This window comes from Manis pentadactyla, chromosome 10 (assembly GCF_030020395.1).
Source record: "Manis pentadactyla isolate mManPen7 chromosome 10, mManPen7.hap1, whole genome shotgun sequence".
NCBI lineage: Eukaryota > Metazoa > Chordata > Mammalia > Pholidota > Manidae > Manis > Manis pentadactyla.
In genome coordinates this window covers 55,481,896-55,496,411 of record NC_080028.1, presented here as the reverse complement: position 1 = coordinate 55,496,411, position 14,516 = coordinate 55,481,896, and the positions used below count along the sequence as shown (strand labels likewise).

General features: G+C 41.1%; 1 long non-coding RNA gene across 1 annotated transcript in view; it reads left to right on the top strand.

Moving 5' to 3' along the window:
* The first annotated feature begins 633 nt into the window (after positions 1-633).
* The window catches only part of LOC130679094 (uncharacterized), a 36,401-nt gene continuing 22,518 nt past the window's right edge, over positions 634-14,516 (top strand). Inside the window, exon 1 of the long non-coding RNA XR_008992062.1 lies at positions 634-1,112. This is a non-coding gene — a long non-coding RNA (uncharacterized LOC130679094). The remainder of the gene's footprint in view (positions 1,113-14,516) is intronic.

Below are 14,516 nucleotides of genomic sequence, written 5' to 3'. Positions count from 1 at the left end.
ATATATGTCAAAGACATAATCAATCTTCCCATGTTTTCTTCTGCCTGCTACTTCTATAGCTTTTCTTCTTCCTTCCTAATTACAACCCTTAAATAGAATTCGTGCCTCATATCAAATTTACCGAGTATCATAATTCCTCCAAGTGGTAAAGATACCTCAAGACAAATGCTGGGCATGGAAGCTACAGGGCATAAATATGCAAAGAAATAAAAAGCTAACCATTTCTAACAATAAGGCTTCTCTCTCACTTACCAACTTTACATTTCCCTGTATGGCCCCGGAAGATGACTGGTTAGCCAGAGACGGGTAAGATTCCTCAAGGGAGGAACAACCTAAGACAGGCACAGTCGCAGGGGGGCCATCAGGTGAGAAATTGGGGATCAACAGAGGTGAGGCTTAGAACCTCACCCCCCCGTTCTGAGAGAAATCTTCTGCATACGTGGATGTTTTATTGCCCTGGTCTAGCTTGGATTAACACATAGTCTACAGGCACACACGTGATCATCTACATGTGCTCTCTTACAACACTAAACTATGTTTTCTACCTTTATCTTGTATCTACCTACCACTTCAGCATTTTATTAAAAATAATAATAATAAAGAGAGAAATGTGGTATCCACATATAAATCAAGTATAAAAACCAAATGAGTATTCATATTTGAACTGACTGTTTATAGTTCATAATGCATGAGCAAAACCGAAAGTTTCTGTGATGACTGCCCTTGTACTGTTCACTATGTAACTTATTCATTATGTAAGAATTTGTTCTACATGTAAAAACTTGTTTGTTATGCCTCAGAAGATTGGAGACTGACAAAAATTAGGCTTGGGGTGGAATAATGATTGTGCATTGAGCATTGACTCCCCTATACAGAATCTTATTGTCGTTAACAACCATTTGATCAATAAATATGAGAGATGCCCTCACAAAAAAAAAAAAAAAAAAAAGGACAGACTTCCAATGGTAAAATAAATTAGTAACCGGGATGTAAGGTATAGCATAAGGAATATAGTCAAGATATTGTAACAGCCTGGTAGGGTGATAGCTGGAACCTAGAATTATGTATATAAATGTTCTACCACTGTGTTGTACACTTGAAACTGATGTAATGTAATACTGTGTGTCAACTACCCTTCAATAAAAAATAATCATTAAAAAAAAAAATAAATAAAAATAAATAAAAAAATAAATAAATAAAAAGTAAAGAAAGTAACAAAAGACAAAGAAGGACATTACATAATGATAAAGGGCTCAGTCCATCAAGAGGATATAACCATTATAAATATATATGCACCCAATACAGGAGCACCAACATACCTGAAACAAATATTAACAGAACTAAAGGAGGAAATAGAATGCAATGCATTCATTCTAGGAGACTTCAACACACCACTCACTCCAAAGGACAGATCCACCAGACAGAAAATAAGTAAGGACACAGAGGCACTGAACAACACACTAGAACAGATGGACCTAATAGACATCTACAGAACTCTACATCCAAAAGCAACAGGATACACGTTCTTCTCAAGTGCACATGGAACATTCTCCAGAATAGACCACATACTAGGACACAAAAAGAGCCTCAGTAAATTCCAAAAGATTGAAATCCTACCAACCAACTTTTCAGACCACAAAGGCATTAAACTAGAAATAAACTGTTCAAAGAAAGCAAAAAGGCTCACAAACACATGGAGGCTAAACAACACGCTCCTAAATAATCAATGGATCAATGACCAAATCAAAATGGAGATCCAGCAATATATGGAAACAAATGACAACAACAACACTAAGCCCCAACTTCTGTGGGACGCAGCAAAAGCAGTCTTAAGAGGAAAGTATATAGCACTCCAAGCATATTTAAAAAAGGAAGAGCAATCCCAAATGAACGGTCTAATGTCACAACTATCAAAATTGGAAAAAGAAGAACAAATGAGGCCTAAGGTCAGCAGAAGGAGGGACATAATAAAGATCAGAGAAGAAATAAATAAAATTGAGAAGAATAAAACAATAGCAAAAATCAATGTAACCAAGAGCTGGTTCTTCAAGAAAATAAACAAAATAGATAAGCCTCTAGCCAGACTTATTAAGAGGAAAAGAGAGTCAACACAAATCAACAGTATCAGAAATGAGAAAGGAAAAATCACAACAGATCCCGCAGAAATACAAAGAATTATTAGAGACTACTATGAAAACCTATATGCTAACAAGCTGGGAAACCTAGGAGAAATGGACAACTTCCTAGAAAAATACAATCTTCCAAGACTGACCCAAAAAGAAATAGAAAATCTAAACAGACCATTTACCAGCAACGAAATTGAAGCGGTAATCAAAAAACTACCAAAGAACAAAACCCCCGGGCCAGATGGATTTACCTCGGAATTTTATCAGACATACAGGGAAGACATAATACCCATTCTCCTTAAAGTTTTCCAAGAAATAGAAGGGGAGGGGATACTCCCAAACTCATTCTATGAAGCTAACATCACCCTAATACCAAAACCAGGCAAAGACACCACCAAAAAAGAAAACTATAGACCAATATCCCTGATGAATGTAGACGCAAAAATACTCAACAAAATTTTAGCAAACCGAATTCAAAAATACATCAAAACCATCGTACACCATGACCAAGTGGGATTCATCCCAGGGATGCAAGGATGGCACAACATTCGAAAGTCCATCAATATCATCCACCACATCAACAAAAAGAAAGACAAAAACCACATGATCATCTCCATAGATGCTGAAAAAGCATTTGACAAAGTTCAACATCCATTCATGATAAAAACTCTCAGCAAAATGGGAATAGAGGGCAAGTACCTCAACATAATAAAGGCCATCTATGAAAAACCCACAGCCAACATTATATTGAATAGCGAGAAGCTGAAAGCATTTCCGCTGAGATCGGGAACTAGACAGGGATGCCCACTCTCCCCACTGTTATTTAACATTGTACTAGAGGTCCTAGCCACGGCAATCAGACAAAACAAAAAAATACAAGGAATCCAGATTGGCAAAGAAGAAGTCAAACTGTCACTATTTGCAGATGACATGATACTGTACATAAAAAACCCTAAAGACTCCACCCCAGAACTACTAGAACTGATATCGGAATACAGCAAAGTTGCAGGATACAAAATCAACACACAGAAATCTGTGGCTTTCCTATATACCAACAATGAACCAACAGAAAGAGAAATCAGGAAAACAACTCCATTCACAATTGCATCAAAAAAAATAAAATACCTAGGAATAAACCTAACCAAAGAAGTGAAAGACTTATATTCTGAAAACTACAAGTCACTCTTAAAAGAAATTAAAGGGGACACTAACAGATGGAAACGCATCCCATGCTCATGGCTAGGAAGAATTAATATCGTCAAAATGGCCATCCTGCCCAAAGCAATATACAGATTTGATGCAATCCCTATGAAACTACCAGCAACATTCTTCAATGAACTGGATCAAATAATTCAAAAATTCATATGGAACCACCAAAGACCCCGAATAGCCAAAGCAATCCTGAGAAAGAAGAATAAAGTAGGGGGGATCTCACTCCCCAACTTCAAGCTCTATTATAAAGCCATAGTAATCAAGACAATTTGGTACTGGCACAAGAACAGAGCCACAGACCAATGGAACAGACTAGAGAATCCAGACATTAACTCAGACATATATGGTCAATTAATATTTGATAAAGGAGCCATGGACATACAATGGCGAAATGACAGTCACTTCAACAGATGGTGCTGGCAAAACTGGACAGCTACATGTAGGAGAATGAAACTGGACCATCGTCTAACCCCATATACAAAAGTAAACTCAAAATGGATCAAAGACCTGAATGTAAGTCATGAAACCATTAAACTCTTGGAAGAAAACATAGGCACAAACCTCTTAGACATAAACATGAGTGACCTCTTCTTGAACATATCTCCCCGGGCAAGGAAAACAACAGCAAAAATGAACAAGTGGGACTATATTAAGCTGAAAAGCTTCTGTACAGCAAAAGACACCATCAATAGAACAAAAAGAAACCCTACAGTATGGGAGAATATCTTTGAAAATGACACATCCGATAAAGGCTTGACGTCCAGAATAGATAAAGAGCTCACACGCCTCAACAAACAAAAAACAAATAACCCAATTAAAAAATGGGCAAAGGAACTGAACAGACGGTTCTCCAAAAAAGAAATACAGATGGCCAACAGACACATGAAAAGATGCTCCACATCGCTAATTATCAGAGAAATGCAAATTAAAACTACAATGAGGTATCACCTCACACCAGTAAGGATGGCTGCCATCCAAAAGACAAACAACAAATGTTGGCGAGGCTGTGGAGAAAGGGGAACCCTCCTACACTGCTGGTGGGAATGTAAACTTGTTCAACCATTGTGGAAAGCAGTATGGAGGTACATCAAAATCCTCAAAACAGACTTACCATTTGACCCAGGAATTGCACTCCTAGGAATTTACCCTAAGAATGCAGCAATCCAGTATGAGAAAGATCAGTGCACCCCTATGTTTATTGCAGCACTATTTACAATAGCCAAGAATTGGAAGCAACCTAAATGTCCATCGATAGATGAATGGATAAAGAAGATGTGGTACATATACACAATGGAATACTACTCAGCCATAAGAAAAGGGCAAATCCAACCATTTGCAGCAACATGGATGGAGCTGGAGGGTATTTTGCTCAGTGAAACAAGCCTAGCAGAGAAAGAGAAATACCAAATGATTTCACTCATCTGTGGAATATAAGAACAAAGGAAAAACTGAAGGAACAAAACAGCAGCAGAATCACAGAACTCAAGAATGGACTAACAGGTACCAATGGGAAAGGGACTGGGGAGGATGGGTGGGTAGGGAGGGATAAGGGGGGAGAAGAAATGGGGTATTAAGATTAGCATGCATGGGGTGGTGGGAGAAAGGGGAGGGCTGTACAACACAGAGAAGACAAGTAGTGATTCTACAACAGGTTGCTACGCTGATGGACAGTGACTGTAAAGGAGTATATAGGGGGGACCTGGTATAGGGGAGAGCCTAGTAAACAAAGTATTCGTCATGTAAGTGTAGATTAATCATTAAAAAAAAAAATGCAGTTCCTATGTGGTGACCTCTAATGAGTTCTACACAATGATTTAAAGGACATATAAAAGTGTAGGCAAAGGATCTGTTGGTGTTTATACAGAGGATCAAAGCCTAATTTGGCTACCCCGAAAATGAACTAAGAAACGATATGAAAGAGAACTTCCAACATCAGCACTCTCGGGAAGACTCATGCCAGAAGATGATCATCAAAAAACCCCAACAAAGATCCACGCACTGCTACAGCTGTAGATGCACTCATCCCACCAGCTCCTGGACTTGCCATGGGAATGAAGGAGATATCTAAGCTGGCCTGTGCATACATTAAAACAACAAATTTGACTGGATCTATACTGTTGGAACTCAACCAAGAATTAGGAGAAGTGCAAATTGTAGCGCTCCAAAATCTACAACTACAGACTATCTACTGTTAAAGAACATATGGGATGTGAACAGTTCCAGGAATGGGTTGTTTTAATTTGTCTGATTTATCTCAGACTGTTCAAGTACAGTTGGATGATATCCATCATATCATATATAAATTTTCACCAATGCCTAGGATGCCTAACTGGTTTTCGTGGTTTCACTGGAGATGGCTGGTAATTATAGATCTGCTTTGGTTATGTAACTGTATTCTTATTATGTTAATGTGTGTGTGCAATTTAATTAGTAGTTTAAAACCTATACATGCTTAAGTAAGTCTACAAGAATATATGTCAAAGACATAATCAATCTTCCCATGTTTTCTTCTGCCTGCTACTTCTATAGCTTTTCTTCTTCCTTCCTAATTACAACCCTTAAATAGAATTCGTGCCTCATATCAAATTTACCGAGTATCATAATTCCTCCAAGTGGTAAAGATACCTCAAGACAAATGCTGGGCATAGAAGCCACAGGGCATAAATATGCAAAGAAGTAAAAAGCTAACCTTTTCAAACAATATGGCTTCTCTCTCACTTACCAACTTTACATTTCCCTGTATGGCCCTGGAAGATGACTGGTTAGCCAGAGATGGGTAAGATTCCTCAAGAGAGGAACAACCTAAGACAGGCACAGTCGCAGAGGGGCCATCAGGTGAGAAATTGAGGACCAACAGAGGTGAGGCTTAGAACCTCACCCCCCCCCGTTCTGAGAGAAATCTTCTGCATACGTGGATGTTTTATTGCCCTTGTCAAGCTTGGATTAACACATAGTCTACAGGCACACACCTGATCATCTACATTTGCTCTCTTACAACACTAAACTATGTTTTCTACCTTTATCTTGCATCTACCTACCACTTCAGCATTTTATTTAAAATAATAATAATAATAATAATAAAGGGAGAAATGTGGTGTCCACATATAAGTCAAGTAAAAAATCAAACGAATGTTCATATTTGAACTGATTCTTTATAGTTCATAATGCGTGATCAAAACCGAAAGTTTCTGTGATGACTGCCCTTGTACTGTTCACCATGTAATAACTTACTCACTATGTAACAATTTGTTCACCATGTAAGAACTTGTTTGTTAAGCTTCAGAAGATTGGAGACTGATGAAAATTAGGCTTGGAGTGGATTATTGATTGTGCATTGAGCATTGACTCCCCTATACACAATTTTATTGTTGTTAACAACCATTTGATCAATAAATACGAGAGATGCCCTCTCAAAAAAAAAATTGAACACCTGAATGTAAGCCATGAAACCATAATACTCTTACAGAAACACAGGCGAAAATATCTTGAACATAAACATGAGCGACTTCTTCATGAACATACCTCTCCAGGGAAAGAAAAGCAAAAATGAACAAATGGGACTATACCAAGCTTAAAAGCTTCGGTACAGTAAAGGGCACCATCAACAGAACAAAAGGGCATCCTACAGTATGGGAGAATATATTCATAAATGACAGATCCGATAAAGGGTTGACATTCAAAATATATAAAAAGCTAACACACCTCAACAAACAAAAAGCAAATATTCCAATAAAAATGTGGGCACGGGAGATGAACAGGCAATTCTCCAAAGAAGAAATTCAGGTGGCCAATAGACACACGAAAACATGCACCACATCTCTTGTCATCAGGGAAATGCAAATTAAAACCACAATGAGATATCACCTCACACCAGTAAGGATCGCCACCATCCAAAAGACAAACCGCAACAAATGTTGGCGAGGTTGTGGAGAAAAGGGAACCCTCCTACACTGTTGGTGGGAATGTAAATTTGTTCAACCATGGGGGAAAGCAATATGTAGGTTCCTCAGAAACCTCAAAATAGAAGTACCATTTCACCCAGGAATACCACTCCTAGGAATTTACACTAAGAATAGAGCAGCCCATTTTGAATAGGAGGGATGTACACCTGTGTCTATCGCAGCACAATTTACAACAGCCAAGAAATGGAAACAACCTATGTGTCCATGAGTAGATGAATGTATGCACAGTGGAATATAATTCAGCCATAGGAAGAAAACAAATCCTACCATTTGCAACAACATGGTTGACCTTAGAGGGTATTGTGCTCAGTGAAATAAGCGAGGCAGAGAAAGACAAGTACCAAATGATTTCACTCATCTCTGGAGTATAAGAGCAAAGGAAAAACTGAAGAAACAAAACATCAGCCAAATCACAGAACCCAAGAATGGACTAACAGTTACGAAAGAGAAAGGGACTGAGGAGGATGGGTGGGAAGGGAGGGATAAGGGCAGGGAAAAAGAAAGGGGGCATTATGATTAGCATGTATAATGTGGGGGGTCACAGGGAGGGCTAGGCTACACACAGAAGACAAGTAGTGATTCTACAGCATGTTACTACACTTATGGACAGTGACTCTAATGGGGTTTGTGCGGGGTACTCGGTGAAGAGGGGAGCCAAATAACCATAATGTTCTTAAGGTAATTGTAGATAGATACAAAAAAAAAAAAAACATTTTAAAAGGCCGTGAATGATCTTCCTTTCTTCCTGTCTCTTAATGTGATTCTATCCCACTTTCTTTTATAACCGCTAGCCACACCTGGCTCTTCTCTACTCATGGAAACATAAGCTCATCTCTGCCTTTGGTCCTTTGCTCCTGTGCCTGGAATGTCCTCACCCCCAGCCGCTGTCCCTGCTCCCAACTCTGGAACTGCGGCCATGGCCTCAGTTTGCTATTGTCTCAGAAAGGCTGCCACTGACTACATAAATAGCTCCTCCGGTTATGAGTTACACTGCTACCTGATGCTGTTTCCAGATAACTTCTGTGATAACATCTAATTCTTCACCACAGCATAGAGCTCCAAAAGCGGAGACTGTGTCAGCACTGAAGACAGCTCCTGGCACTGCAGACCGAGCCAATTCCAAATCTAACCTGCAAACCCAGGCATGTTCTCATGCGTGCTGGCCACATGGAAAGCAGAGGGTGTGCTCTGGCCAGCTGCACCCAGGGAGTTCGGATTCAAGGCTCCCAGAAAGGGTTCCTGAGACCAGTTCTCCCACTCTGTCCTGACCCAAGGCCAAATGCCCCAGTGGTGGGGCTGCTGGGGGTTGGGGGCAGCCACACTTCTCCCCAAGCCCCCACTGCCAGTGGGGCCTGCTGATGCCCTGGACGTTAAGGGCGCTGAGATTGTGCTGCCAAACCCTGATGTACTGGTCCCTCAGCTGTTGGTCTGTGTCACAGCTCCAAAGCCGGAGGTGATGGCTGCAAAAAAGGAGGAAACATGGATCATGGTCTAACCGCATACACAAAAGTAAATTCAAAATTTATTGAACACCTGAATGTAAGTCATGAAACCATAAAACTCTTACAGAAAGACAGGCGAAACTATCTTGAACACAAACATGAGCGAATTCTTCGTGAACATATCTCTCCAGGGAAAGAAGAGCAAAAATGAACAAATGGGACTATATCAAGCTTAAAAGCTTTGGTACAGTAAAGGTCACCATCAACAGAACAAAAGGGCATCCAACAGTATGGGAGTATATATTCATGAATGACAGATCTGATAAAGGGTTCACATTCAAAATATATAAAAAGCTAAAACACCTCAACAAACAAAAAGCAAATATTCCAAAAAAAAATGTTTGCATGGGAGGTGAACAGGCAGTTCTCCAAAGAAGAAATTCAGGTGGCCAATAGACACATGAAAAGATGCACCACATCGCTTGTCATCGGAGAATTGCAAATTAGAACCACAATGAGATATCACCTCACACCAGTAAGGATAGCCACCATCCAAAAGACAAACCACAACAAATGTTGACAAGGTTGTGGACAGAGGGGAACCCTCCTACACTGTTGGTGGGAATGTAAATTCATTCAACCATTGTGGAAAGCAATATGGAGATTCCTCAAAAAATTCAAAATAGAAATACCATTTGACCCAGGAATACCGCTACTAGGAACTTACCCTAAGAATACAGCAGCCCATTTTGAAAAGGACAGATGTACACCTATGTTTATCGCAGCACAATTTACAACAGCCAAGAAATGGAAACAAACTGTGTGTCCATGAGTAGATGAATGTATGCACAGTGGAATATAATTCAGCCATAAGAAGAAAACAAATCCTACCATTCCCAACAACATGGTTGGACTTAGAGGGTCTTATGCTCAGTGAAATAAGCGAGGCGGAGAAAGACAAGTACCAAATAATTTCACTCATCTCTGGATTAGAAGAGCAAAGGAAAAACTGAAGGAACAAAACAGCAGCAGAATCACAGAACCCAAGAATGGTCTAACAGTTACCAAAGAGAAAGGGACTGCGGAGGATGGCTGGGAAGGAAGGGATAAGGGCCCGGAAAAAGAAAGGGGGCATTATGATTAGCATGTATAATGTGGTGGGGCACGGGGAGGACTACGCTACACAGAGAAGACAAGTAGTGATTCTACAGCATGTTACTACGCTGATGGACAGTGACTCTAATGGGGTTTGTGCGGGGTACTTGGTGAAGAGGGGAGCCAAATAAACATAAATTTCTTAAGGTAAATGTAGATAGATACCTAAAGAGAAAAAAACGTTTTAAATCGCCGTGAATGATCTTCCTTTCTGCCTGTCTCTTAATGTCATTTTATCCCAATTTCCTTTACAACATCTAGCCACACCTGGCTCTTCTCTGCTCATGAAAACATAAGCTCATCTCTGCCTTCGGGCCTTTGCTCCTGTGCCTACAATGTCCTCACACCCAGCCTCTGTCCCTGCTCCCAACTCTGGAACTGCAGCCATGGCCTCAGTTTGCTATTGTCTCAGAAAGGCTGCTGCTGACTACCTAAATAGCTCTTCCGGTTATGAGTTACCCTGCTGCCTGATGCTGTCTGCAGATAACTTCTGTGATAACATCTAAATCTTCACCACAGCATACGGCTCCAAAAGTGGAGACTGTGCAGCACTTAATAGCGCCTGGCAGTGCAGACCGAGCCCATTCCAAATCTCACCTGCAAACCCAGGCGTGTTCTGAGGCGTGCTGGCCACATGGAAAGCAGTGGGTGTGCTCTGGCCAGCTGCACCCAGGGAGTTCGGATTCAAGGCTCCCCAGAAAGTGTTCTTGAGACCAGTTCTCCCACTCTGTCCTGACCCAAAGCCACGTGCCCCATTGGTGGAGCTGCTGTAGGGGGCAGCCACTCTTTTCCCAAAGCCTCCACTGCCAGTGGGGACTGCTGAAACCTGGGACGTGGAGGGCGCTAAGATTGTGCTGCCAAACCATGATGTCCTGGTCCCGCAGGTGTTGGTCTGTGTCACAGCTCCAAGCCGGAGTTGATGGCTGTAAAAAAGGAGGAAACATGGATCATTGTCTAACCCCATACACAAAAGTATATTCAAAATTGATTAAACACCTGAATGTAAGCCATGAAACCATAAAACTCTTAGAGAAACACAGGCGACAATATCTTGAACATAAACATGAGCGACTTCTTCGTGAATATATCTCTCCAGGGAAAGAAAAGCAAAAATGTACAAATGGGAGTGTATCAAGCTTAAAAGCTTCAGTACAGTAAAGGGCACCATCAACAGAACAAAAGGGCATCCTACAGTATGGGAGGATATATTCATAAATGACAAATCCAATAAAGGGTTGACATCCAAATATATAAAGAGCTCACACACCTCAACATACAAAAAGTAAGTAATCCAATTAAAAAGAGGGCAGAGGAGCTGAATAGACAGTTCTCTAAAGAAGAAATTCAGATGGCCAACGGACACATGAAAAGATGCTCCACATCACTTGACGTCAGAGAAATGCAAATTAAAACCACAATGAGATGTCATCTCACACCAGTAAGGATGGCTACCATCCAAAAGACAAACAACAATAAATGTTGGCGAGGTTGTGGAGAAAGGGGAACCCTCCTACACTGCTGGTGGGAATGTAAATTAGTTCAACCATTGTGGAAAGCAGTATGGAGGTTCATCCAAATGCTCAAAACGGGCTTACCATTTGACCCAGGAATTCCACTCCTCGGAATTTACCCTAAGAACGCAGCAATCAAGTTTGAGAAAGACAGATGCACCCCTATGTTTATCTCAACACTATTTACAATAGCCAAGAATTGGAAGCAACCTAAATGTCCATCGATAGATGAATGGATAAAGGTGATGTGGTACATATAAACAATGGAATACTACTCAGCCATAAGAAGAGGGCAAATCCTACCATTTACAGCAACTTGGATGGAGCTGGAGATTATTATGCTCAGTGAAATAAGCCAAGCGGAGAAGAGAAAGAGAAATACCAAATGATTTCACTTATCTGTGGAGTATAAGAACAAAGGAAAAACTGAAGGAACAAAACAGCAGTGGAATCACAGAACCCAAGAATGGACTATCAGGTACCAAAGAGAACGGGACTGGGGAGGATGTGTGGGTAGGGAGGGATAAGTGGGGGGAAGAAGAAGGGTTGTATTAAGATTAGCATGCATGGGGGGGTGGGAGAAAGGGGAGGGCTGTACAACAGAGAAGAGAAATAGTGATTCTACAACATTTTTCTATGCTGTTGGACAGTGACTGTAAAGAGGTTTGTAGGGGGGCCCTGGTATAGGGGAGAGCCTAGTAAACATAATATTCTTCATGTAAGTGTAGATTAATAATAACAAAAATAACAATAAAGAAAGAAAAGGGGGATTACTCCCTGATAGGTTAAAACTAACTGTAAATCAACGATTAATGGATCCTTTAAATATCCTTAATTTTGATCACTTAAAGAGAGTCAGATGATCGGCTATGGAGGTACATTTTTCTGATAATATTCCTTTCTCTTAAAAAAAAAAAAAGAAAAAAGCAGTTCCTGTGTGGTGACCTCCAAGGAGTTCTACACAGTGGTATAATGGGCATATCAAAGTGTAGGCAAAGGGTCTGTTTGTTTTTATACAGAGGATCAAAGCCTAATTGGACTACCCAGAAAATGAACTAAGATGCGATATGAAGAAGAACTTCCAACATCAGCACTCTCTGGAAGACTCATACCAGAAGATGATCATCAAAAAACCTCAACAGAGATCCAGGTGCTGTTACAGCTGTAGCTGCATTCATCCCACCGGTTCCTGAACTTGCCATGGGAATGAAGAAGGAGATATCTAAGCTGGCCTGTGCATACATTAAAACAACAAATTTGACTGGATCTATACTGTTGGAACTCAACCAAGAATTAGGAGAAGTGCAAATTGTAGCGCTCCAAAATCTACAACTACAGACTATCTACTGTTAAAGAACATATGGGATGTGAACAGTTCCAGGAATGGGTTGTTTTAATTTGTCTGATTTATCTCAGACTGTTCAAGTACAGTTGGATGATATCCATCATATCATAGATAAATTTTCACAAATGCCTAGGATGCCTAACTGGTTTTCGTGGTTTCACTGGAGATGGCTGGTAATTATAGATCTGCTTTGGTTATGTAACTGTATTCTTATTATGTTAATGTGTGTGTGCAATTTAATTAGTAGTTTAAAACCTATACATGCTTAAGTAAGTCTACAAGAATATATGTCGAAATGCAAGTCGGGGGCGGAGCCAACATGGCGGCGTGAGTAGGACAGTGGGAATCTCCTCCCAAAAACATATATACTTTTGAAAATACAACAAACACAACTAGCCCTAAAAGAGAGACCAGAAGACGCAGGACAGTGGCCAGACTGCAGCTACACCAGCGAGAACCCAGCGACTGGTGAAAGGGGTAAGATACAAGCCCCGGCCCGGCGGGACCCGAGCGCCCCTCCCCCCAGCTCCCGGCGGGAGAACAATAGGCAGAGCGGGAGGGAGACGGAGCCCAGGACTGCCGAACACCCAGCCCCAGCCATCCGGGCCAGAGTGCAGACACAGTATATGCCCAGGGGGCCCTGGATACTGGGAGAACAGGGGGTAAGACCTCAGAGCGGGTGCTGAAGCTGATGCCCCTGTGACAAAGAAAAGCGGGGGCTTTTTGAAAGTCTTAAAGGGACAGGGACTTAACAGCTTGACGGAAACAACCCAGGTCACAGTACAGCAGCTGGAAATTACAGGGAAAACCGTGTGCACTAACCCCCTGGGCAACAGCTCTGAGACCCCTCACGGAGGCAAACAGTCAAGCAGCCCCCCCATCCATCACCCCACCGGGCGCTGCGAAAGCAGAGAAGCAGCCTGAGACAAATTCCGCCCACAGAAAGGGAAATTTCTCCCTCCCGGCCAGGCAAGACACAAAGACCCACTCTACACGCAATTACCCAACACAAGCCACTAGGGGTCGCAGTTGCCCCAGTAAAGAAAGGCCAGTAGTAAGTGAAAATTTTGGCCCTCCCAGCTGACAGTCAATAGCACCTGTCAACATGAAAAGGCAAAAAAATATGATTCAGACAAGACTAACCCAGACAGCTTCAGCATCTGCTACATCTTCCCCTGAGAAGGAATCTGGGGAGATAGATTTAGCCAGTCTACCTGAAAAAGAATTCAAAACAAAAGTCATAACCATGCTGATGGACTTGCAGAGAAATATGCAAGAACTAAGGAAGGAGAATTCAGAAATAAAACAAGCTCTGGAAGGACTTCAAAACAGAATGGACGAGATGCAAGAGACCATTAATGGACTAGAAAACAGAGAACAGGAACGCAGAGAAGCTGATGCAGAGAGAGATAAAAGGATCTCCAGGAATGAAAGAATTTTAAGAGAGCTGAGTGATCAATATAAAAGAAATAATATAAGAATCATAGGCATTCCAGAAGAAGTAGAGAGAGAAAAGGGGATAGAAAATGTCTTTGAAGAAATAATTGCTGAAAATTTCCCCAAACTAGGGGAAGAAATGGCCTCTCAGACCACAGAGGTACACAGAACTCCCATGACAAGGGATCCAAGGAGGGCAACACCAAGACACATAATAATTAAAATGGCAAAGATCAAAGACAAGGACAAAGTATTACAAGCAGCCAGAGAGAAATAAAAGGTTACCTACAAAGGAAAACCCATCAGGCTATCATCAGACTTCTCAA